Consider the following 27,544-nt stretch of genomic DNA (forward strand, 5'->3'; position numbering starts at 1 on the left):
TGCTGTGGCCAGGGAGTGCAGTGGAGGATGCCCCAAGTGCTTGGGCCCTGCACCCCATGGGAGACCAGGAGAAGCACCTGGCTCCTGGCTTCGGATCAGCGCGGTGCACTGGCGCGCCGGCCGTGGCGGCCATTGGAGGGTGAACCAATGGCAAAAGGAAGACCTTTCTCTCTGTCTCTCTCTCTCACTGTCCACTCTGCCTATCAAAAAATAAAATAAAATAAATAAAAAAAAGAATAGATTGAGAGTTGAACTACACCAAAAATAACTAACAACAAAACTAACATGTGAACAAAAACAAACTTCTACTTTTTAAGAGTCATTGTTAAGAAAATTGAAATCAAGCCATAAGGTAAAATAAAATATTTAAAAAGAGCATATCTAGTGTGGGATCTATATATGGAATGCAAAAATAATTCTCAAAACACAATAATAAGAAAACGACCAACTCTATAAAAATGGGCAAATGCTGTTTCAGACACCTCCCAAAGCAAATGTATGGACTGGGGCCAGCTCTGTGGTGTAGCAGGTAAAGCCACTGCTTGAGACTCCAGCATCCCAAATTGGCGCAGGTTCAAGCCCTGGCAGTATCACTTCTGATCCAGCTCTGCAATGCGCCCAGAAAAGCAGCGAAAGATGGCCCAAGTACCCAGGATCCTGCACCCCTTTGGGAAACCTGGAAGAAGCTCCTGGCTCTTGGCTTCCAATTGGCACAGCTCCAGCAGTTGTGCCAATTTAAGAAGTAAACCAGATGATGAAAGATCTCTCTCTGTAACTCTAACTTTATTTATTTATTTGACAGAATTAGACAGTGTGAGGGAGAGATAGAAAGGTCTTCCTTTTGTTGGTTCACTCCCCAAATGGCAGCTACGGTTGGAGCTGTGCCGATCTGAAGCCAGGAACCAGGTACTTCTTCCTGGTCTCCCATGCGGGTGCAGGAGCCCAAGCACTTGGGCCATCCTCCACTGCCCTCCCGGGCCACAGCAGAGAGCTGGCCTGGAAGAGGAGCAACCGTGACTAGAACCTGGTGCCCATATGGGATGCCGGCGCCACAGGTGGAGGATTAACCAAGTGAGCCACGGCTCCAGCCCCAACTCTAACTTTCAAATAAATAAATACATAAATGTTTTTTATAAAAGAAAACATATGGGTTAGCAAAGGTGCAAATGAAAAGTTGCTCAATATCCTTTGCCATTAGGAAAATGTAAACTACAACAAAAGAGCACAACATATGAATTAAACGAGCTAAAATAAAAAAAAAAAATGACTGCACCAAGTGTTAGTGAGGATACAGAGAAACTGGCAACTCATCCTGCTGGGAGGGATGCAAAATGATCCATCAGCTTTGAGAAACAATGTGAACAGATTCTTTAAACATAAGCATATATCTACAATTTTATCTAGCCATATGATTTGGGTATTTGCCCAAGGGAAGAGCATATGTCATCAAAAGTCTTCTACACAAATTTTGATCGTATTTTACCTATAGTAGCTGGTAACTAAAGACATCCTAATGACGGCGAGCAGGTAGATAAAGAAGTCATGACTAAGGGAATACTACTTCACATGGATGAGTCTGCAATCTTTCTTGGCGAAAGGGTGCACATACAGTACACTGCATGAATGAGGCATGGGAAAAGTAAGAATAGGTTGATTCAAGGGATGAAGAAATAGAGGTAACAAGTACAGAAGTATGAGCGGCTTGTCTTTTAATGCAAGGGAGAAAAATGGGGGAGATGGAGAGAAATAGGGAGTGAGGGAGGGATGGGAGAGGGAGATAGAGATAGAGATAGAGATAGAGATAGAGATAGAGAGAGAGAGAGAGAGAGAGAAACAACTCTCAAATAATAAGGAATTCTTGCCACTAAGATTACTAAGATGTCAAAGTCTCAATCGTATTTAAGTATAGGTGAGGGGAATTCAATAGATAAAGGAACTTTACACCAATGCTTTGTTCTACTGCCACAGAAAAGTCTGGAGGTGCAGACAGTTTTCCCTCAGAGGGGAGGCAAGCACAGCAGGGGTGCACCCTGGATCCTAAGGGTGACAGGTGAAGCAGACTGTTCCTCACAGCTTCTGCTGGAGCAGAGAACGGCACCCGAGAGTCACAGATTTGAAAAGAGGGTTTTTGTAAAAAATATTTGAAATCAGCACAGCATGGAATGGGGGAAGGCATACGTGCTCTGGTTTAAACCTGGATCTCTGGAGTTACAGAGATTTGGGCTCAAATCTTGGATTTCCCAATTACCTGAGTAGTTGTGAAAAGGAGATTGAGCCAAAGTCAGCCTCCAAGTTTGAAGTTCTTCTGTTTAACTATTTTCAAAGGCCTGAAGCTTACTGATTCTTGAATAAATTTTACCCTCATTACTAATATCATTAAGGAAACTGGAGGAATACAATGATCATGTTAGTACAAACCATGACTTTGTGTGAAGAAAAGTCCACAAGTTGTTTGGTACTAACTTGGGACAGCTCCCCTAGCAGAAGATGGCCATGTGAGGCAGAGGTGGGGTGTGGAGAGCTGCAGCTGCAGTCCCTGCAGGGTCAAGTATTACCACAAGCACCAGAAGCTCACAGAGAGAGAGGCACGAGGCAGAGCCTGCCTCCAGGGCCACCGGCCTGCTGTGGTCTTGATTTCTGATGATTTGCTTCCAGAACTGTGACAACACGCGGCTGTTCAAGCCAACAGTTGGCCATCATGTGTAATAGTAGCCCTAGACAACAAAATCCTAAAGAGTTTCAGTAAATGTGTCTGGAATGATGGATCATAGACAAGAATGGGAGGGGCCAGCGCCGTGGCTCACTTGGTTAATCCTCTGCCTGAGGGTCCGGCATCCCACATGGGCGCTGGGTTCTAGTCCAGCTCTCTGCTGTGGCCCGGGAGGGTAGTGGAGGATGGCCCAAGTGCTTGGGCCCCTGCACCCGCATGGGAGACCAGGAGGAAGCACCTGGCTCCTGGCTTTGGATTGGCTCAGTGCACCGACCGTAGCGGCCATTTGGGGGGTGAACCAACAGAAGGCAGACCTTTCTCTCTGTCACTCTCTCCCACTGCCTAACTCTATCTGTCAAATAAATTAAAAAAAAAAAAAAAAAAGAGTGAGGGGATCTTAAAACCCTCTGACTCTTTGGGGATGTTTGTTGCTCTTTTGGTTTTCCCTATTGCTCCATTCTGATTGGTTGAAAACCCTTAAACTAATAAGGAAGCGACAATACTAACCACAAGAACTATGAAGCTATGTACTTGTGGAGATAGTAGAGAAGGGAAAGATAAGGGTTTGTGCTGTACAAGGGTCGAGACGTTACTGCAATGAGAAAGAGGGAGAGACCGCTGTTCACCACTGAATTCTGAGGGCAGTGCATGAAGTCAAGTAGGAATTAGCGCTCCATTAATAGTTCTTGAATGAATTAATACAGGAACTGATGAAATATTCTGTGAGAGAGAAGCAACACGTATGAGTTGATAACAGGAACTGAAAATTGGGGCTTGCTCATTCTCCTCAACCAACAAATATTCGAGCATGTGCTAAATGCTAGGCATAGTTCTTGGTGCTCGAGACAGTGACATAACAATATTCTGTGTTATAGTACATACGATCTCAGAGCTTTAATTCGGGAGATACAGCAGACCAGATCAGAATTTGTGCTATATAAACTGTTAGAGTGGAGTGGCCAGGGAAGAAAGTAAGGGACATCAATTGGTTTAAAAAAATCTTTCATGTTGCCCCCCATGGAAGAGCAGAGAAGGGCCTGGTCTCTGGATGCAAGCAATTAGAGTCACTTCTCTTTATTCCTTTCTCCCCTCTTGCCCATCACAAAACTGTGTAATCACTCCTTTCCTGAGCAGAAAGGGAACGTATGACCTTTGCTCTGGGATTTCATATCTGCCCCAGCGAAAAGCTGGGCTTGCCCCTGTCGGCAGAGATACAATCAGATGCAGCACCTCCATCTGATTTGCTCAGTTGGAGAAGTAGTGCAGTATACACAGCTCCTCAATACCCACTGATTACTGGACATGGACTATGGCAGAGCCTGTGCACTGACCACTAAACCTCACAATGCTGAAACTCTGTGGAAATTCTGCCGTGAAAGAAACGTACTGTGATCTTCCTACTGCACCTGAAAGAAAAGCGCTATTTGAAAAAGCATCTATATAAGACACATTTGTGCAAAATCCATGGTCCTTTTAAAGCAAAGAGTGGCTGTATTGTTAGGTGTCGCTCAGACTATTTAAGATAGCTCCACTTAAAGATGGATTTCTTAGGGGCTGCTTTTGGCTTAAAATAATTGCCTCACTGGATAGTCAGAAATGACCAGGAAATCAAATATGTTTTACAGTATTAACTATTGTTACACATGGTTCAATAACACTGCACAATAGAGATCTGTGGAAAATTATTTTGAATGACAAATTGCATTTTGGTTTGGGGCAAAGCTGAAATATAAGCTGTTAAATTGGTTATTAATAACTTTTGACAGGCAAAGGAATTGATGTCTAAGGTACAGAATTAGTAATTCTGGAAATGACTCTCATGTTTCTCTAACATTTAAAACTCATGTGCTTAATTTTAGAATTTAAATTTGTGCTGATATCACTAATTATCTATTTCAAAATTATTTTTCTGTCATTTAATTCATTATTAAAATGCTTATTAATGAACATTTCCACCCCAATATTTAATCCTTCCAAATGCTTCATAACTAAATATATTTTTAAAAGATCTTTTATTTATTTGAAAGGTAGAGTGATGGGGGATCTTCTATCCACTGGTCTATTCCCCAAATGACCTCAACAATTGGGGCTGAGCCAGGCTGAAGCCAGGACCTGAAACTCCAACTGGGTCTCCTATGCAGGTGGCAAGGCCCCAAGTACTCGGACCATTGTCCACTGCTTCCTGAGGCACAGTATCAGGGAGGTGGATTGGAAGCAGAGAAGCCAGGACTCAAACAGTCAATCCATTTTGGACTGGCAGCATCACAAGTGGTGGCTTAACCTGCTGTGCCACAATACCATCCCCATAACTAAATTCTTTAAAAAAATATATTTATGGGGGCTGGCATTGTGGTGCAGTGGGTTGAGTAGCTGCCTGCGAATCCAGCACCCCATGTGGGTGCCAGTTCAAATCCAGCTGCTCTGTTTCTGATCCAGCTTCCTGCTACTGCACCTGAGAAGGCAGCAGAGGATGGCCCCAGTGCTAGAGCCCCTGCCACCTCTGTGGGAGACCGAAATGGTATTCCTGGCTTCTGGTTTTGTCCTGGCTCACCTATTTAGCCAGTTAGCCTTTTGGGGGAGTGAACCAACTAATGGAAGATTTCTCTATTTACACCCCTCTTCCTACAATCACCACTGTGTTACTCTGCCTTTCAAAAAGTGAAATAAATAATTAAAAGTAGGATTTATTTGGGCAAGCTCTGTGGCGTAGCAGGCAAAGCTTTCACCTGTTTCCTCAGCATCCCATTTGGGCTCCTGTGCAAGTCCCAGCTACACCACTCCAGATCCAACTCCCTGGTAAGCAGCAGATAGCCCAAATGCTTGGGCCGCTCATTCACCTGGGAAACCTGGAGGAAGCACCTGGATCTTGGCTTTGGCCTGGCCCGGCTCCGTCTGTTGTGGCCATTTGGGAATGAACCAATGGGTGGAAGACCTCTCTCTCTATATATATATCTCCCTTTCTTTTTGTAACTCTGACTTTCAAATAATTTATGTTTGCTTGAAAGAAAGAGAGTGAAAGAAAGAGATCTTCTACCTGCTGGCTCACTCTTCAAATGCTGGAGCTGGTCCAGGCCAAAACCATGACCCCAGAACTTCATCTGTATTTCTCACATGGATAGCAGGGGCCCAAGTCATCTTTGCAAGTGTGTAACCATGGAGCTGGATTGGGAACAGAAATGTATGGACACAAACTGGGCCTCTGATAAGGGATGCCTGCATCACACATCCTTCAGCACAAAGTCAGCTCCTTATAACTAAATTTTAAAAGTGTTTTTGGCTCATGATAATTTTTTCTATTTAGTCCTCCTTTATATGGTTGACATTGAGTAGGATTATTCTTATAACGAAAATACTTCAGCTGTATAATTTAGTTGTAAATTACTGGAGGAGATATACTGCAGTAGAAAAGTAGAATTGCATCCAATGGACTGTACCCATGTTTGCATGTCCCAGGACTGATGAACCACAGGATCTCTGCACAATCCACAGACCCTGAGCCTGACCCCCTAGAAACCTGGTCTGTGTGCTGTGAAGTTTCATCTACTGGGAGTCTGAGCTTCTTACCTCCAGGTTTGCTTTATGCAAAGTGGAACTTCCTGGAAAGAACTCTAGATTAGAGGGTAAAGAGAGGGAGGTGGACAAGAGAATGTCGGAGAACGACATAGTTCATCAACCAACTTGTAGGCACTAATAAATGTCATGAAGACATTGTTGACAATTTCTAAGAATTCATAGGCATAATCCTAAACAGATATTAAATGATGAGAGCTACTGACAGGAGCCTCTGGCATTTTGTGACTAGAGGAAATATATAAGAAGGCTGCACTGGACTCAGTACCTCAGGCAAAGGTACTGAAGACACAGAGAAAATAGCACTGGAATGGTTTCCACGTTTAAGGTTTAGGGGGACACCAATAACGTAGCTCAATAAAATGACTTGGGCGCAAGGAAATTGGGAATTGGGGGTGTGGCTGGGCAAAAATATCACATGCTGCCTACAGGCATCTCCAGACTTAGAATGAAGTCATGAAGGCTTTTCTCTCTGCTTTAAATACTCACTTCCTTTTTCGCACCCACATCATTAATCACTCAGAGGGAGAATTAGTTCTGTTGGCCTCCTTGTTTTTAGTACCTCATATGTAACTTCAAAAAATTTATGATTTGGGGGAGAAGTTTTGTGAAAGAGAGGTGTATTTTTTATTTTCTAATAAAGTACCTCTGGGGGAAATTATAAACATTGTTAGAAAAGTTGAGCAAGTTAATTGTTGAATCTTCACATAGCTCTAAGCTTGATCCATCTGCAAATTCAAAATGTAGACATTCCAAATGTCTCTGTCTCAGAATCTAAAGTAGAGAGGTGGGGGAAAGAAAACAAGGAGTGAGAAATTCCAGTGTCTGGATATTCCCAGCATGATTTCTAGATAAGGAAGTTTTGGTAAATTCAAGTTTCAGATAAGATTTTTCTTCTCCTGTTGGTTTTTCTAAATGGTGAGTAAAAATACTCCTGGAAGGGCATTTAAAAACAGATTGTATCAGCGTGGGGGATTATTGACACAAGATTTTACTAAAATAGCATAAGGGTGAGATACTACAAATGAACATTAGAGTTGATTTATAATCTTCTTCCTACCATAACCCACTTAATAAAGTGTGTGTATGTTAGCTTCTAAAAGATTAGGCACACAAAATAAATGTGCAGAATTGAAGTCATTATAATGACCATTTACCACCCAATTTTTATAAATTGACATTCCAATGAAAACAAAACCAACACTCTACCTTGTGCTTTGGACATAACAGATAGGATCTACATATAAATTTTTTAAATGAAAAATAATTGTATTTAAAATAGTCTTTTAATCAATTCCTAAAGTAATATTTTTTCCACCTAAATCACCCTAGTCATTGCTAATCCAATTTTCCCTTCAGTTGGCCTATGCAAACACAGTCTTGGATTAACATAATTCAGTTGCAGTGAATCTGAGATATTTTAGCCTTCTCTCATAGTACACAAAGGGTGGAACATTTTGATTTTGATTCCCAAATGTACTAAAAACACAGATTTTGTGTTTTTAGATTCTGATTCCCAAATATTCTAAAAACAGTTTCTGGGGTCAGTGTCCTCTCCTGTCCTAGATATGTTTGGAGGACCTCATAGAACTTAAGTCCTTCCACAAGGGAACCATTTTAGCACCAACATTACAAAAGGTTCTGTGTTCATAAGGGAAACATCTTCCTCCGCATTAATTTGCCCTCTTTAGTACTCCCATTTCACACCACCTGATCAACCCACTTGTGCTGCCTTTTCGGGAGGGAGAGGTATGTGGGAACAATAACACTTCCTTTCTGAATGGTTTCATAAAGCTTTGGGAGAGTTCAAGATGAAAGATAAGGTGTAATACTGATAGTGTTCACCAAAGCTTTGCATTCATGGCTCCAATTTCACTTTCTGCTCTGTGAAAGCCCCAGTAGATATATTAAACGCAAGTGTGGTTTGAGAACTAAGGCCCAGGAGTCTGGGTATCTGGTTTCTAAGGTTGACTTAACTTCTGCTTGCTTATCTATGACTGCACAGCCTACTGACTTTGCCTCCAAGTCTCCTTCCATAAAATGCCCTGCCTGCACTTGTCTGAGACAGACTTTTAAGAGAACAGTGCCAAATACCATGTAGAATCACATTGGAATTGTCTAGGAAAAAAATGTGGTGAATGTTAGAAAAGGGGAATACAATCTTCTGCTTAATTTTAGATTTATCATAAAGTTTTCTTTCACTTTTTAAAAGTCATGAGATTTCAAGAGGCAGAATGACATTTTCAAAGTCATCAGGACAGTTGTGAAAGAACACTCTTTCAACTGTTCTGTATTTCTTGCCCAAGTTTTCACTCTGGCTTGACTCCAGCTTCCTCTCCTCCCTGTCTCTCAAGTCCAACGTGAAAACAGTGATTGGAGTCTTAACTTTTCCAATTCTAGAATATTTTCTTGCAGCTGTTTTTTTTTCAGGTAATTTTTATAACTTTTTTACATATCATACTTCTTTTGATCATGCTTGTGAAACTGCTTGATGACTTTAGATATTTAATCACAAAACCCACAATTCATTTAATGATGGAGTTTTGAATTGCTACTTAATAGCATTATCTAATTTTGAGATTCAAATTGTTAGAAAATGGTCATTCATTGATTATTCTATTGCCCTTTGTCTTGAGACAGTATTAAAGAAACTGATATGTTATTAATACAACACCCGTATGTTACTGATGATCATGATCTAAAATATACCTACTGAGATATATTTTAATCTAGCAATATGCAGTGTCCTTAGCATGAGTGTTTTTAAAGATGCCTAGCAAACCAAAATAATTTCTTTCTTTGTGTAAGATGTCAGGGATTGTATGCTTTAGGTATTTTCTGAAGAGGTATTATAAAACATCGTAATCCATTGACATTTTTCTCAACAAATCAGATTCATTTAGGATAAATAAGTAATATTACCACTAATAGTGTAGAATTATTATGGAAATCTTTGTAGCCTAATAAAAGATAATCATGGATATTCAGTACAAGTAAATGAAATTCAAATGTTTTCAAACTAGACTGCTTGGTGTGGAAAGGAGAAATCTAACCCAAGCTTTCTGACTAGGTAAATTTCTAGCATGAATGAATTTTGCAGGATTGCCCTGTGCATTCTTTCCCAACTCCTTGCTCCCTTGAAAACTTTGGTAGAATAGTGGAAGAATGCAGCTTCACTGTTGCAGTATGAGAATTTATTTAAGTCATTTTCCTGGAGAACAAAGATTAGGCAGCTCTGATTAGAACTCTGGATTGAAAATGAGTAGAAATAATCTCTCACAGAACTTATCAAATTTAACTTTGCTTCAGGTCAATAAACCATAGCCCCTACTACTTTGTAGACAGATTATGGCTCATCAGGATGAGTAAAAATCACTGCAGAATTGCTCGGTACGAGTTCTGCTGCTATGCCTATAAATATGATCTCACCGAGTGACTTTTACATTTTCTAGATGCTCTGCTCTACTTCCCTGTGACAAAATAAAGGCTTCAGGAATACTGCAAATGGCAAATTAAAATAGCCTCAGATAAAACATGAAATTTCAACACTAAATAATCATTTTTAAAATTTTAACTTATTTTCAAATCCCAGAATAATTTTGAAAAATCATGTTTTTCAAGTAATTTTAATTTAATCTCTCTCTCTCTCTCTTTTTTTTTTTTGACAGGCAGAGTGGACAGTGAGAGAGAGAGACAGAGAGAAAGGTCTTCCTTTGCCATTGGTTCACCCTCCAATGGCCGCAGCGGACGGCGCGCTGTGGCTGGGGCACCACGCTGATCCGATGGCAGGAGCCAGGTGCTTCTCCTGGTCTCCCATGGGGTGCAGGGCCCAAGCACTTGGGCCATTCTCCACTGCACTCCCAGGCCACAGCAGAGAGCTGGCCTGGAAGAGGGGCAACCGGGACAGAATCCGGTGCCCTGACCGGGACTAGAACCTGGTGTGCCGGCGCCGCAAGGCGGAGGATTAGCCTAGTGAGCCGCGGTGCCGGCTACTTAATCTCTTTTTAACACAAAAAAACTTCAAACATTCATGGAAAATGGAATTAAACGATATTATGAATTCTTAATGAACTTCATGAAGCCCCCCTCATTCATGTTTTAGAAGATATAATTAAATTATTTTAATTTCACTGACATTCTACCACGCTTGATCTTTTAGGAAATATGAAGAATTTAGTGAAAGGCACACCCCCATTATCTAAGTAAATAAACAACTGAACGATGTGCATAAGGGAAAAGAAAATAGAATTAGAGAGAGCAGCAGGCAGAGTGTGAGTACCAGGTGGTCAGCAGTTGAAAATTCTCTCTAAACAGTTTTGTGTATATGATGTTTCAGGCATGTATGCACTTTATAGCAGGAGGTGTGAAATTCACAATTCTCCTTCACTGTGTTCCCGCTGTACGTGCACCAATCCTTCCACACATTTCCCAGTTTCCACTAGCTTTGAGATGCAGCATCAGAATCACATGGGCACTTGAAGAAGCTGTCTCTTGGGTGATCCAGATTTGCAGGTGTCATTGGGGCTGGGAATCTGCAAATTTAACAAATTTTCCAACAAGTCAAGGTCAAGAATAACTACTAGAATTTGGTGATAAAATATAAAGAAGCCAGAGAATACTTATTCTTTAAAAAATTTTTAAAATAGATACCAAGCTAGAGAAAAAAAATAAGCTATAGAGAATAAAAACATGAGAGTTTAATATAATATAAAAAATCCAGAGAAATGCCCTTATTAGGTCCAGGATTGGTGCTTAGCAACCTTATATGTAAAGGCTGGAACTGAAGTGGCTATATTCTTGCATAAGGCTGATTTGAAAAGTGAGTGAGTCCAGGATGTAATGAGCTGTGTAAAAGTCTCTGATATTTAAAAATGAATGTCCATTATCTTCCTTTCCCCTTTCTTCTCCTCTTCCCTCTTTCCTTCCCTCCTTTCTTATCCCATCCATCTTCCCTTCTCTCCCTCCATCTTTCCTTTCTCTCTCCCCTCCTTTGCCCCTCTTCCCTTCCTCCTTCTTTCCTATACTGATTAATAAGTAATTAAATTGACACTTACTACCTATATCACTTGCTACATCATTCACATCTTTTAATGTACCTGTTGGCTCAATGAATGTACAGAACTTACAGCAATTGCCCATTTTAGTTAGTTTGTTAGAAGTTTCTGCTTAGAACAAAAGTCCTTCAGAGAAAGATTTTAATAAATAGAGCTCATTGGCTCATTGCTTGAGATACTCATACACACACATATGTTTTGAGATCCAGCCAAAATGGGCAGTGACTATACTTTGCATCACTTCATTAAAGCAAGACAAAAATATCAAGATGCCAAGAATAGATTAATCATGTCGCCTCTTGCCTTTATTCTTTTTATAACCCAGCAGATTTGAACTGACTTCACAGGTAGAAGCTGCCTTATGACATCCATATAGAAAGAGTATTCAAGAATTTTGCTTTTACCAACTTAGTCTGTAAAATTCACATAATAAGTATAGTAAGTAATGCGTAGATAATATGATGGATGTGCCATTTGCTACTACATTGGTTGACTTAGAGAAATGAGAAAAATTAAAGACATGAGATTAGAGGCATTTTAAAATTATTGGTCATGGTGGTAAAAGAAGGAAGAACTTAGAAATGGCACCAGAATGACTACTTGTAGAAATTTCAAATCCCCAGACATAGAAGTCAAGACTAGCCTGCTAGTGTGTGACCAAGATACCTGTTTTATATTAGAAAGTGTCTTTGGAAATTCCTAAGGGATTATTTTTTCCTTTATAGTTTGTTCAGATTGTAAATACGACAAAAATACAACTCCAGTCACCTTCTGGACTGCACGAATGAATAAAATAAATAAATAAGTAAACAAGATAAATGTTTAAATGAGCAAGAGGACTAATTCAATAGGGACTGATGCTTAGACTGCAGACAAGACAATGGATCAAATTTTGGTTAGGCAGATTAACCAAGTCAAAATCCAGCATCTAGAATTTATTGTAAAAACAAATAATAAGAAATCTCCCAAGAAATAGAAAACTATAAGTAGTCCTCAGTTTGGGATAAAAGAGACATGGAGCGCTCTGTGCTTTCCACGGAAACTGAGGGAACGTAACTGCAGAGAATTCCTGTGAATGCTGAGGAATATGATGAAAGTAAATTAATTACAAAGAAATTCTTCAGTTCCCTTGTGCATCATGAAATTAAACTCAATACTCTATTTTTTCCTTGTTGAATTGAGGGCCTGCTTTTATAAAATAGAGCAATGATAGAGAAAGGAGGAAGACTACCTCAAAGCCCATTCAAATCAGCTTTAATTACTTTTGAGCAGGGAAACCATTATTGGAAAGTGATTTATAATCTTGAGTTTGTAAAATCTGCAGACTCTTAGAAAGATAGTGAAAGCAAAGAAAATATCAGACTAATGGCCTCACGAGTGCTCTTTACTTCATAAAATGTTTATGCCCTACATCTGCCTGCCAGAGACGCTCACCACTGATACCTGTGTGAGTGCATGTGTGTGGCTGTGTGTGGGGAATATCTGAAATCAGATGGTAGGGTTGCATAATGTGGATTTCTTTTTCTCTCATTGATGATACTAGACAATAAGGCTCTAATAACATGTGACGCAGCAGAACTAGTTTTAATGCAGGGAATAGTTGTGAACGGAAGGACAGAAAAATGCAACCAGGGAGCCAGAGACTGTCCCTGGAAGTTAAGAGCAGGTGAGTGACGACAGGAAGGAGAGTTCTGCCCTCAGCTGTTTTGGATTCCGTGTTCTGCCTAGCACTAACATCACTGGGCCAAATGGCATCCTTCCTGAAAACTAGGCTGGATGCTAAATGTCGCCTACCGTTACGCAACGTAAGCACGCTAGCTACTTCTACTTGTACATTTACTCAAGCTCCTTGACACTGGGAATCTCTCCTTGTTTTTTGCTCGTTTTAATGTGAGATTTGGGAAAACATCCTCCTGTTATTCTAATCTTATTTGTGTATCTGTATAGCTATCAAGATTATCAGATATTTGCTCCAAAAATTCCTTCCATTTGATGTCTGGCTTCTCTGTGTTTACCTACAGTTAGTTTCATAGCATTTTATTTATTGGAGCAAACTAGGGGACACATCTCTGAAGGGAATCCTATTCCAAGGCCTGGCCTTTATCAGAAGACCATGGATTTGTTTTCATTCCAACACATTTAGCTTTGTAAAAGGCTAAGTGGAAGAAATTAACATACTATATTCTTTACAAAGGAGATTGCTTCTAATTATTTTTCTGCTCAAATTATTCTGCAAGGCATTGATTGGACTTTTAAAATCCATTTTATATCAGTTACCCTCAGATAACAAAGTTTTTCATTGCTGCTAAACAGAATCTATTAATTGAAGTGCATTTATTCTACTAAGGAAGAGTAAATAAAATTATTTGGATAGCCAACATATCCAAATACTCATTAATTTCAGACAGAAATTTTAAAAAAATAGGATATGCTGAATATCTGTATGTATGAAGTTGGCACTCCAAGGCTGGTCATCTGCACCTTCAGGCAAAACAGAATTCAGTGTGGAACCAGCTTATGAAAATCTGTGTAATGCTACTAAGTCCTCTGTCAGACAGAGTTTTCTGTGCCTCTTTCCTTTCCCTCCAGTGATTTCTGGCCAAATCTTCTTTTTTTAAAAATTTTATTTAAGTTATACAAGTTTCATGTGTTTCATGTACACAGATTTAGGAGCAAAGTGACACCTCCCACTCTACCCTCCCTCCCGCTCATGCTCCAACCCTTCTTCCTCCTTCCTCTCCCATTCTCACTCTTAATTTTTGCAAAGATCTACTTTCAGTCTACTTAATGATCATAAAATTAACCTTACACTAAGTGAAAGATTCAACAAATAGTATGCAGGAAAAAAAGTTGTTCCTCAACAGAAGAGGTAAGGGCTGAAAACAATCATTGAATCTCAAAACGCCTTTTTCTCTCCAAGACATTACATTTTAGGTACTGTATTAGTTACCTCAGGTCAGGGAAAATATCAGCTGTTGACTGGATAACGAAATTACAATATATGTACACTATGGAGAATTACTCAGCTGTAAAAGTAATAAAATCATGTCTTTTGCAACAAAATGGATGCTTAGTGAAATAAGCCATTCTGAGAAAGACAGATGCCACATGTTTTCCCAGCCTTATTTTCACTGTATTTTATTTTTTAAAGATATTTATTTATTTATTTATTTGAAAGCTAGAAATATAGATAGTGAGAGAGAGAGACAGAGAGAAAGGTCTTCCTTCCATTGGTTCACTCCCCAAATGGCCGCCACGGCTGGCACTGTGCCGATCTGAAGCCAGGAACCAGGTGCTTCTTCCTGGTCTCTCATGTAGGTGCAGAGGCCCAAGCACTTGGGCCATCCTCCACTGCTCTCCCATGCCACAGCAGAGAGCTGGACTGGAAGAGGAGCAACCAGGACAGAATCCGGCACCCATATGGGATGCCGGCGCTGCAGGCAGAGGATTAACCAAGTGAGCCATGGCACCGGCCCTTCCAGGCCTTATTTTCAAGAGCCTATGGGTACCTCACCTTGCATAGTGAAGAAATACTGAAGCTATCGTTACTGTTTGGGACCTGAGGGAGGGGAGAGCATCCTGGATCATCCTGTTGTAGGACTGGGATCCTGTTATGAGTCTTTAAAAGCAGAGAGCGTTTCCCTGCTGTGATCAGAGAGTGAGACGTCATACTGGTTAGAGAGAAGGCCATTTCTGTTTCTCAGGATGGACAGAGGGGCGGGGCACGTCAGCAACCAAGGTACGCCAGTGCCCTTTAGAAACTAGAAAAAACAAGTGACAGATTCTCCCCAGAACCCCGCGAAGGTCCTGAGGATAGCTTGGTGTTAAGCCAGGTGAGGCATCTGTCCAATTTCTGATTAAAACAAACAAACAAACAAACAAAAAAAAACCATGAGATATTGAATGTGTGTGGTTTGAAACCACTAAATATGTGATAGTTGTTTATGGTTAGCCATAGAAATCTAATCAAAGGCAATCTCTTTGCATATGGATTTTAAATTCTCTATCATAATTTAGAAAAGTCCTGAGCAATAGCTATAAATAACTTATTTTTTAAAAAAATCATAACCCTCTTGAAATTTAATAAAATTAAATACTGACAGATTGTTAAATGGGGAGCTGTAGATCCCCCTTGAGCTTCCGCTTATAGATATTTACAAGGTGCTATATTTTCCACATTTTCACTTAAAAGCAAAAATCATTGCCTAAAATTCTGACTTTAGAAAAATACAGTAATAAATTGAGGAAAATTATTTAAATTTTCACTTTTCATATGGAGACAAGTCTATCCCTTTATAAGCATGGAAAAATCCTCTATATGCTTCACAAGTTTGCATTTTTTGAACTATATGTGTGAATAGCTATTAACACTCCAGAAACCAAAAGTTATATTTTAATTAAAAAATTGGATTTCTATATCTTGCAAATTAATTGAAGTTACTTTACTCTTGAAAATATGTTAAACTATCATGCAACTTTAACACATTAGTCTAATTTCTAGAATAATTTACATTAATATAAAGATAGCAGGTAACATAGGAATGGAATTTAAAAAGCTTTCAAATTTTCTCAGGAGACTGTGGCTATGGAATTCTGTGAAGTAAACTTCACCAAAATTATGTCTGAATTTAAAAAGGCTGGAAATATCATTAGTATTTAGACTGCTTATGCCATTGACAAGGAAATAAACATAACCAACATCAATAAAATAAGCAACATCAATGGAGTGCATCACATGTATCAGGTTTGCCACATGTAATATTTTCAATGTCATCAATAATCTAGTCTGGTAAGTACTTCATTTTCCTATTTTTATAGATGAGGAAATTGAAGTTCACATTTTGTTGTAGCTGGCACAATTATACAGCTGGTAAGTGGCTGAGAGGAGAATTCATTCCAGGTTTAACTGGCTTACAAGCATTGGGTTTTTAACATCCAAAATCTAGTGCCTGTTCCTTTTAGCTGCAAAATTAGCACAAAGATAATCCTAGCCTGCTCAGTGCTAAACAAATCCCTGTGAACAATTAGCACAGGCAGATGGAGGGGGTGTTTTCACAATGGAATTCTGCCTGCTGTAGATTACAGGTGTTCACCACGTCTTTGGTCCTCCTCCCAGGGAGCGCGAAGGGCCTGCTTCCTTGCTGTGATTAAGGGTGATCCTTTGGCAGGTTCTGATCTGAGCAACAGAAGACAACAGAAGTGAGGCAGTGCCTGAACACTGGACCCAGGCTTCCATGCACCGCGGGAACCTTGAGCGGCAATGCAAATATCTGACTGCACTGAGGCTGCCATGCTGTTAGGAATCCCACGCTAACTACATGAAGAGGCCCAGAAGGACTCAGAAACTATCAACTGGTCCAGCGTTCAGAGTTCTCCCAGCTAAATCCCAGGCGTTTTGAGTGTAGGTGGGGATCTACTCCCTGTCATGCCTTTTAAAATTCCTGACACACAGCTTCATGATATATACTAGCCAACTTTTACTCTAAGCCACTTGGTGAGGGCATAGTTTATTAAGTAGTAAAAGAAAATTAGAACATGACCCCACGTAATAGTTGATATACTTGTGGTCTGTTATGTGTGTAATCAAAATGTGTTTTTCTTATTTCACTCTATTTTCTGAATTTTCAGTAAGTTTTAAGAAGCAGAGATAGTGTCTCTGGGAAAGTGAATGAAGATCAGAACTGCTGTGGCCATTCCCTTTGTAAATGGTAAATAGTAAATGATTCCTAGAGAGTCTCATTTAAAGATGTTTGGTTACTCTGTTGATGTCCCACGTGTAAGTATTTGAAACTATACAGATCTCTCTGGTTTGGGTTCCTATATTTGTAAAATGAAAACTAGTTCATACCTACTGATGTCAAGTTTTAGGATACAAATCTGTGGGAAGTAAGGAAAATTCAGGGATGATTTAAGCCTAAAAATTTTTGCAGGAGCATTGTTTGGGTAGTGGAATGTTGTTTATAGTTTATGATTCCAAAACGAACATTGGCAGCCGTATCCTTGGGGCATCTGTGTGGTGTGCTGTTTCTGGTGTGGCCTGGGGACTGTTCCCGATCTCTTGCTGGGCTCCAAGAACAGGTCCGATAGCAGCATTTGACAGCAGCTGCAGACCACAAGGAAAAGTCAGGCCCATGAACCAGACATTCGTGGGAAGATGAGGATGATTTGGGGTCACCAAGCACAGGATGTGTGGACTTAGTAGGTGCAGAGGGAAGTTCAGTTCATATCTAGAGATGCCCACAGCTGAGGTCACGCACACTCTATGCAGCTGGCACAGGACAGCCTGACAGGGACCCCTGAGCAAAGTGCTGTCACAAAGCACAAAGCAGACTTTAAATTGCAGGCGCAGGCGAGGGCATCCACACAACTTGACCTTATCCAGAGAGACTAGGATTTTACTCTAAGCATCACAAGAATGGAGCTCATCAGTGGAATTTTTTTATAGCCTACAACTACAATACCTTTTATGGGGGTTGTGACAGTATCAGGAGATAACTGACTACCAGAAGAAAAAGATAACTCAAGAACAGCCCTGCAAAAATGGAAACTCACAGCAATGCAAGTCATACCACATTAATTCAAATTTTAAAAATTCACTTCCTGAACAGCAGTAGCCATATTTTAGGTACTTGGCCACAAGTGCCCAGCTGCAGGTTGGCCAGCGGAAAGACCATTCCCATCACTGCAGAAACTTGCATTTGATGAGGTTTCTTTGAAAGCAATTCAGATACTCCAGAGACTTAGAATCTTGAGATGCTAAATTTCAGTGAGATTTCTACTTCCTGCTTAGTAATTTGTGTAACTGATCTGGGAACTTTAAAAGCAGCCACTTCCTGGAGACAATGCTGCCAGGCCTGGACACTACAATACCAGGACATGGAGAGCATTCCAGTAGTCACCCTTTGTTCATGCGTTCCAAAGGAGCCCGGGGCTCACTCATCTGGTCAGAGTAGTTTGTGAGACCCTGGATCTTCCAGGTGCTGGTGCAGGCCCTGATGGCTGGCAGTGAACACAACGTTCCAGGTCTTTGTTCCTATGGATTGTAGTCTACACGAGTCACACAGTGAAATACCAAGTAGTAAGTCCTATGAAGAATATTTTTCAAAGGGCTGGGGTGGGTGAGGTTGATGGTCAGGTGGCTGGAAAAGGAATCACTGAGAGTGAGCTCGTCAGACAGAAAACCAGCGACCCACTTGCCTCCAGACATGGCCTTTTAACAGTCATTAGTCAGCTGTTGTATCAGACTTCCAGGGCAGTGTTTTACTAGCACCACTATAACAACAACCTGTTAAAAATTTGGGATCCACACCACTCCCAGCAAGGTGACATCAAGTTCAAGCATGTGATCCAGATGTTGGTGTATTTAAAATAATATCAAAAACAATTCCTATTGTCCAATGTAATCACAAGCTTCCCACATTATCCAAAAGTGTATGTGCACTTGGGATTTCTAAATTAGATCCACCTCCTTATTACAGTTAAAGATGGGAATAAAAGTCCTCCTCTTTAGAATCAGGTTTAGAACTTGAAACATGAGGAATATGCTTTCAAAAAATAAATCACTTAACATCGAAGTCCAATAAAACAGTAAACTGGACTAAATGTATTCGTATATTAGCTTGACCTAAGTCTGGGAATTGGGCCAGACTTTTCAAATTATACTATCATTATTTACAAAAAAGAGAAATGTTAACTAACATTATTAAATAAAAGCGCGCACACACACATGCATAACAGAAAGCAAAATAAATGGAAATGTTAATGAAAGTTGAAGATGTGTATATATACACTCTAAGCAAATACAATATCCTTGGAGCAATAATATTGGAAATGGTAGTTCTGCCAGGGGAAAATTTATACAATCCTCTTGGCTGTCGGCTACACATTTATTGTATTATACAAATATACAAAAACGCCACTTCCACAGTTGCCTAAAACAAAATTCAAATTGTACATTTGGCATTTAAAGTTTTTCTGTAGGCTCCATTTCTTGACGAATGGCACATAATGAAATTTAGGTGTTTGCAAAAACAAATGTAGAATAAATGGGCCCTTCGTCTTCTGTGGAATACAAACATCTTTTATGTATTTACAGAAAAATTTGGATGTGCTCAGAAAGCTGATACTTTCTATTCAACATTGAACTTGTTTTAAGTCATATTTCATTTGCTTCCCCAGTTGGTCATGGGCAGACATTTCAGTGTTTTGTTTGGGTTTATAATTCAGGTAAATTATTTTTCTTACTTAAGTTAGTTTGCCTTACCTATCTAGACAAACATTTGGTCTGTCTTTTTACATTCTAGGGTGTTGTGCCCTTCCAACAGAAGCATCTTGGTGTGGGAGTCCTTATTGTCCCAGCGGCTTAGCCGCATGGCAACTGGGCTGCAGGCTGTATGGGCCCAGATCAGAGGGAGGCGAAGCCACAGGAGCCTCTGTGGGTAGCACCACCCTGAGAAGAAGGGGTTCATGGCCGGAGAAACATTTTGCTCCAATTGTAAATGTTTTTCCTTCTTGCAAGGCAGTGTTGAGAGTGTGCAATTGCAGAAGCAACTTGGCTGCCACAGAAAAGTAGGAACGGCTTGCTTCACTCCGTTTTCCTTAAAGAACCAAAAACGAAGAATATGCAGCTCTGGAGGAAATTTCCAAAACCGCATTGTGAACAGTAACGTGATATTTCAATCTGGGAATGAGGGACTTTTACATGAGAAGCAATTATTCCCAGTTCAAAGCACATATAAATGCTAGCAGTCAAAAATCCTGTGAAAAGATAGGTTTAAAATAGAGATTAATATATATATTATTATATATTATAATATATATTGGGGCCAGCACTGTGGTATAGCAGGTAAAGCCACCGCCTGCAGTGCTGGCATCCCATATGGGTGCTAGTTCAAGTTCCGGCTTCTCCTCTTCTGATCCAGCTCTCTGCTCTGGCCTGGGAAAGCAGATGGCTCAAGTCCTTGGGGCCCTGCACCCATGTGGGAGACCCTGAAGAAGCTCTGGGCTACTGGCTTTGGATCAGCACAGCTTCAGCCATTGCAGCCTATTGGGGAGTGAACCAGCAGATGGATGATCTCTCTCTCTGCCTCTGCCTCTCTGTAACTCTGCCTTTCAAATGAATAAATAAATCCTAAAAAAAAAAAAGAAAAGAAAGAAAAGAAATCACTGTCTTTAATATATATATTCATCAGTGGTTCTTGAATTTTAAAGTTCACAGATACTTTCCCTGGAGGAAAAAATAAGAAACATTAAAATGTTATAGAAAAATATAAGAAATGTTGTTTTAAAAAGAAGCAAATGAGGCGCTAATGTTTTGTTACCGACTCTGACGCCAAACATAGAATAACTCCCAATGATTAGAAGTTGGTTTCAGGATGAAAACCATTGCTGTTTGGTAATAGTTACTTCCTTTGATGATGTTGCTTGCCAACAGGCTAACCCAGGGTAGAAGAACTGGTCTCGTGTTTACTGTATAAGAAATGTTGTATTCTGTCATTTGAGGGGTGTGTACATCAGATTGTCTAACTGTGCACGGGAAATCACACAGGGACACTGAGTCACACTGCCACTCTCGGGTCCTCTGCCTCCCCCTGCCTCCCTGGGTGTTATCCTAATGCCTTTGAATATTACCTTAATCTCTGGAAGAAACTAGTGGTATGTATTATGCTAAATCTTGTCTGTGATCCTGTGGCATTTGGTCTCTCTCTGCCTGGGTGTATGTATTCCTATAGTGTACTCATTCCTTTTAATTACCTAATATTCCACTGAATAAATTAATCACTCCAGGAAGTTGGTTAAGTTTTACATTTCCCCCCCAAGATGAGCAATGCCTTAGCATATTCATTTCTCTCTGTTTCTTTACTTATTCATCCATGTCTCTCCCTGTCCACCATAGTCTGTATCTCACAAATATATGACATCTTCCCTTCATGAGTGTCTGTATGAAAATTTTATTGTTTTTAAAAAATGCAATAATTCTTTTAAATTCACACCCATAATAATTCTGCTCAGCCCAATGTGTGGAAATAAATTCCATTTGTGTATTAAAATATCTAAGGTAGGAAAAATTAGCCACATAAAATTTAAGACTAGCTAAGGATTCATTGAAAAACTTTCACACACCATCTCTCCAAATCTGGTTTTAAAGAGACTGTAACATAATTCCACAAATAAAGACTTTCTGGAATAGGTATCTATGGGAAAGAGATTATAGTTCCATAAGATTTTAGGAATGCAAATGTCTGAAGGACCCTCTAGGCAGGGGCACTTTTCTTTCCATGCTAAAGATTAAATGTGGCTCTCAAAACATTGCCTTAGTAAGAATACATTCGTTCCACTGGCACTGAATTAAGTCACCATTCCTCCCCAGCCCCCATTTGGAAAGAAAACCTTCAGACACAAAAATCACTGTTTAGCTTGCATTAAAATTCCTGATTTACATGGGAGGGTGCACACTGGCATGAAACTTAGTGAAGAAAGGATTTGAACCCTGGCTGGGGCGGAGTTTCTGTGATAGATACATGAACAGATTGAGTGTAGTTGGTCTAGGAGCTGTGTCCTCTGAGATTCTCATATTGGTTATTTCAGGAGAGCATTTGCAGAAGAGCAAATTTCACTCCACTTTGAAAAGTAACTATTGCAAACCACCCCTTTAGAGTTCATTCGTCTGACACATGGTCTGAGGACAGGAGAAGGAAGTGAGCAGCAAGGGCTGTGACCATCATTGTCAAATAGCACCCAACCCTGTGGCAAACCTCCCGCAGGGTAAGGCAGGGATGGAGCACTGACAGAGGATGCATACGCCTGAACCGTTTTATGTGGTACTCCATGGCTTCTGGCAGGGAGAGGACGAAGCTGAATGTGATGAGGCCTAGGTGGTACAGCCTTGTAATACTCTCAACATTTTCCAGCTCATATGTCAGCCCCAGACTGTAATAACAAAACTCACAGCAGCTGCCTGCACTGCATTTGGCTCTAACTCAAATGAGCACATTTATCACTTCTCTCCCTTTGCGAATGCTCATGCATGCACATTTTCAAATATAAAGTTAGAAGACTTGGCAAAGTTTGGATAGAATCCTCATACTTAAAAGTGACCAAAGAATGATCCTTTGAAATTTTACCCAGTTTTAAACAAATGGCAAAATTTCATTCATTTCAATCTGTATGTCTTCAGGTCTATGAGAAATTCCAAAACTTTGTTTTTGACTGGAAAACGGCAAGTTCAATTTAACTTATCTGAGGCTATATAGAACTCTAGACTACTCTCTATACTTAATTACCCAAAAATCTAAAGTAAGAGAAATTCTAAATTTTATTGATAGTATGTGAATAACAAACCCTAATGAAGGTTCCTTTATATAGTGAATTTTCCTAAAGACATTCATTTATGGTTAATTTCTAATATAAAACTTATAACAATACTATTGAGTAATTAATTTTTGAAGCTTATTTAAATGAATTGTTTAGAGCTTAATTAAACATTTAGTGGTATACAAACCTTGTCCTTTCATAATGTTAATTTCACAGTGCTATTCCAATAACATTTCATAGAAGGTTAGCAATCTCTAAAATTACATCATCTAGGAAAGGAGCTTTGAAAAATATCATCTATATTAGGATTTCTGTTTAACCACTGGAATGTATCATAACATAATTTAAAATTAGATTAAAACTTTCTTCATAGAAAATCTGACATGTACAATTAAAAGAAACTTGATAGAGAGAGATACTCTTCTGGTACTAGTGTTTGGTCTACTCTGTTCATCTTTATGACTAATTGGTTATTTATAAATCCAATCTTTTTTGCTTGCTTGTTTTAAGTTTATTGTAGGATTAATATATTTAACGAGACAGATCAATCAACACAGATTTTAAAACAATTTGTTTGTGAAAATAAAGTCCTTCCCTTGGGGGGAAATATACTTAATTAAGATGTTACAAACCTCTGCTGACTAGTTAGGGCACACAATTGTTCTCTGATACAGCATATTAAATATCCATCCCAGCCAGTCACCGTCCTCAGTTCTGAGCTTCTGAAGACAGTCAGTCTCTTCCCAGGGCTCAAGAGCCCTCACACAGGTTGACAGCTATGTGGGAAAATAATAGTAGTGGAATAAGCTCATGACTAGACTCAAATTTAGAAGATTCTGAGAGAAACATTTCTCCAGGCAGTACAATTGGCTTTGCGCTCCATCAACAGAGATGTTGATTGAGCCGAGACGTTTTTAGGGAGAGAGGAGCACACGTGCGCAGGTGAGCAGCATTCCGGGAGGGAAAGAGCCCTGGGCAGGAGGGGGCATGGCCTGTTCAATGATGGAAAGGAGTTGCTGACTGAGTGGAAAGCACCAGGCTGCAGGGTGAGAGGATGCTAAAGAAAACAGCCAGTCAACTGTGCAAGCCGCCTGGAGTTTATCCAAGAAGAGTGAGCAAGCCATTAGGGGGATTTGGTGTGGAGTGGTGGTGACAAGATCAGATCTGCAATGTTAGCTTGTTCAGGTTGCAGTGGGGGTCGGGGGGCGGGGTTGGTCCTTGGATGGTTTCAGAGTGGATGAGCAGAGGCAAAACCTGAGGCCCTCCCCACACTCCAGGAGAGATGCAGCGGCATGAAGTGTGGAGAGGGATGACAGCGCCTGTTTGTTGTTTTGGTTGGTGGACATGGATGAGTATTTCAGAGCAAGAGTGCTGTTCATACATGCTGCAGCCCACGCTGACTATCAGCTCTGCGTGGTAACATGATTACAGACCACTCTTATAAAATGTTAGAAGACCGTTTTCTGCTTTGGGTTGTCTGATGCTTAGACTTTCAGGAGACTACATTATACTGCCATTCGATGAGATCTGTTTTTAAAGACAGTTTTCTGTTTGTGTTTTTGTTCATTTTCCAATATAAGTAAATGGCAAATGATACATTTTCTTGTTAGTAAGCAAGGCTAGGTTAGGATTACCACTCAGTTAAAACTTGCTCAGCAAAGACTATTGCAACAAAACCCAGAAAAAGTGTTTTTCCAGGTATGAAGCATCTTACTGAACATCTGCAAAGCTCATTGTCTTCCAGTTACAACTATTTTAGGAGTGACTGTAACTCAGCTAGAGCTACAATGGAACTGGCTAGCATGAGGAGAAAATCAATAACCACTAAAAAAAACAGTTATGTTTGGAGTTTAGGAAATATTTACTCATTTTAATCTCAGGTAAAGTGCATCTTATTTAAATGATACTCCATATATGCTTTCAATAAATTTGAATTTCGCTAAAAATTTTGCAATATTTAATCAGCATTCATAGTAGTATACTACCTTCCTTTGTCCACTTTTAAGACAATGCAATCAGTCCATGTTTTAGAAAATGCAAAACCATTGAATTTCATGAGAAAAACATATACTTGTGGGAATCTGTTCTAATCATTCAACTATGTCTTATCATTCAACTCAAAACCATATTATGAGTATGGAGTAGTCACAATCTGAGAACTCAGTTTCAAGTCTCAAAGTATAGGAGATAAGTGGTGAAGACATGCCTCTGTATCCTCCAGATAAAACCATCTTTCTGTTTGCAAAGATTTCAATGCAGTATTTGAAACGAACAAGGAGAAACTGAGGTCACATTCGTTTGTGAGCAGTAAGGTTATGTCTTTATTTTCTTAGTGGTCACTGGTTCTGAAGCCGTTTCTTGCTCTTGGCTGTCTCACCTGTTGTAATGGTGGAGCAGATTGTCATGATGCATATTAAGTTCCCGCTTTGGAAAGAGTGCAGTGACCCCTACTGATTCTGTTTTTCTGTTTCTTGAACAAAATTTACTGTATTAAGTTGCAATGGGATTTGTGTCTGAGCTGGGAAAGAAGCAGGCTTGGTGGTATGGTTGAAGTATGCTTTGTTCCCTCTAAAATTCATGTTGAATTTCAGTTCCCAAGAGATATTCAAGATATTAAAAGGTGAGACCAGGTGAGACTTTTAAGATGTGACTAAGACTCTACCCTCATGAATGGATTCATTTATTCATGTGATTAATGGATTAATGAATGAATGGGGCAATGGGTTATCTGTTGAGTGGATCTCCATGACAGGTAGTTTGGCTAGGTTTCCAGAGTTCTCCAGGTCTGTCACCATGTGGTGCTTTGCACTTCTACAGGATCAGCCAGCAAGGAGGCCATCAGCAGATATGGCTCCTTGAACTTGTGCCAAAGCAGTGGTTCACAATAAGCTGTTTTCTGTATAACTGGCCTGGACTGCAGCATTGAGTTAACAGCAACAGAATATGGAATAATGCACATGGGTATGGATTAAGGGAGGTGGGCACTGGACTTCAAAATGGCAGGATCACAAATATATTTGTCAAGTTTTTTTTTTTCTATAGCAAAATACCTGAGGCAGGCTGTTTATGAAGAAAAGAGGTTTATTTGGCACAAGGCTTTGAAGTGTCCAGGGTATGGCACTGACATCAGTGAGCTACATCACGTCATGGGTGAGAACAAATGATCACATTTGGGGCAATAGGTGGACCCTGGCTCAGGCTTTTATAACAGCTCTCTCAAAATTAATCCTTTGCCGAGGGTAGCATCCTGAGTCTCCCAGTGGGCCTGTCTCAAGAAGTCCACTGACTGCCCAACACCACCACCCTGCACACCAAGCTCCCAGCACAAGGATCTTTGTAACACAAGCTACATACAAACCAGTGCGACCAGAAACAGACAACAGAATGTTCCAAGAGTTTTCCTCAAGAGGTGTCTGGATGCACAAAATAGTATAATACTTACATTGGCATAAGCCATATCATGTTTTTGATAATGGGTTTTAAAAGAACAAAAATAAAAGGAATAAAGAAAAGCACAAGGAATAGGCAATGTATGCTGCCATCTGTAATTTCTTTTAGTAACTATCTGCATTCATATTGATCTCCATGTTTTTGTCTATGTAGCTGTACTATTTACTTAAAAGCTGGAGTTGACAAATGAGAGAGTATGTCATATTGTCTATTCTGGTTAAATATGAAAGTATGAAAAGGTTGTGATTATACCCATTTATGTATTCCAGCAAGTACCAAGCATCATCAGAATGGCATATCCAATCAGATATCATGAGGAACATGTGATTCCTGTACATTATTCTCTTATCTCAACATACACGCTGTGGATATTCAGGGTGTGATTTTGGAATGTGAGAGACCAGAGCAGATTGCCTGCTGAATTCACAATCATGTTTGGGAGAGATGAACAGGCGAGATGACAGAGCACCACCAACTACAACCGAATTGATTGATTCTGACAGAACCACAGCAAGAAATGCATGTGACTACTAGTCCCAGGCTAGGTTTTGCTGAATCGTGGGGCATGTAAGGTTTGAGAGTCACGTTGTATGGTACTTTGCATAGCATATTTATTAACACCCAAACAATTTTAGAAGTTCTATCTACAAAAATATTCCAAAATAAATTTGTCTATTTATTTATTTATTAAGTTTTATTTAATGAATATAAATTTCCAAAGTACAGAATATGGATTACAATGGCTTACTCCACCCATAACGTCCCTCCCACCTGCAACCCTCCCCTTTCCCGCACCCTCTCCCCTTCCATTCACATCAAGATTCATTTTCAATTCTCTTTATATACAGAAGATCAGTTTAGCATATATTAAGTAAAGATTTCAACAGTTTGCACCCACATAGAAACACAAAGTGAAAAATACTGTTTGAGTACTAGTTATAGCATTAAATCACAATGTACAGCACACTAAGCACAGAGATCCTACATGAGGAGTAAGTGCACAGTGACTCCTGTTGTTGACTTAACAAATTGAAACTCTTGTTTATGGCATCAGTAATCACCCTAGGCTCTTGTCATGAGCTGCCAAGGCTACGGAAGCCCCCTGAGTTCACTGACTCTGATCATATTTAGACAAGGTCGTAGTCAAAGTGGAAGTTCTGTCCTCCCTTCAGAGAAAGGTACCTCCTTCTGTTGAAGTGAAATGGACACTATGAGAAATAGTTACTTGATCAGTTCTTGTCCTGACGGTTGATGTACAATGTAATACTTTATCCATTTTAGTATTTTTTTTTGTTCTAGTACTATTGGTTGAATTCTGTAATTAACACACAATTATTCTAAGGTGTTTAAATTTTAACTGAAAAGTGATCCCTGTTAGGAATCTGGAAAACATTATGCTGAGTGAAATAAACCAGTACCAAAGGGACAAATATCATATGTTCTCCCT

Source organism: Oryctolagus cuniculus, chromosome 9 (assembly GCF_964237555.1).
Source record: "Oryctolagus cuniculus chromosome 9, mOryCun1.1, whole genome shotgun sequence".
NCBI lineage: Eukaryota > Metazoa > Chordata > Mammalia > Lagomorpha > Leporidae > Oryctolagus > Oryctolagus cuniculus.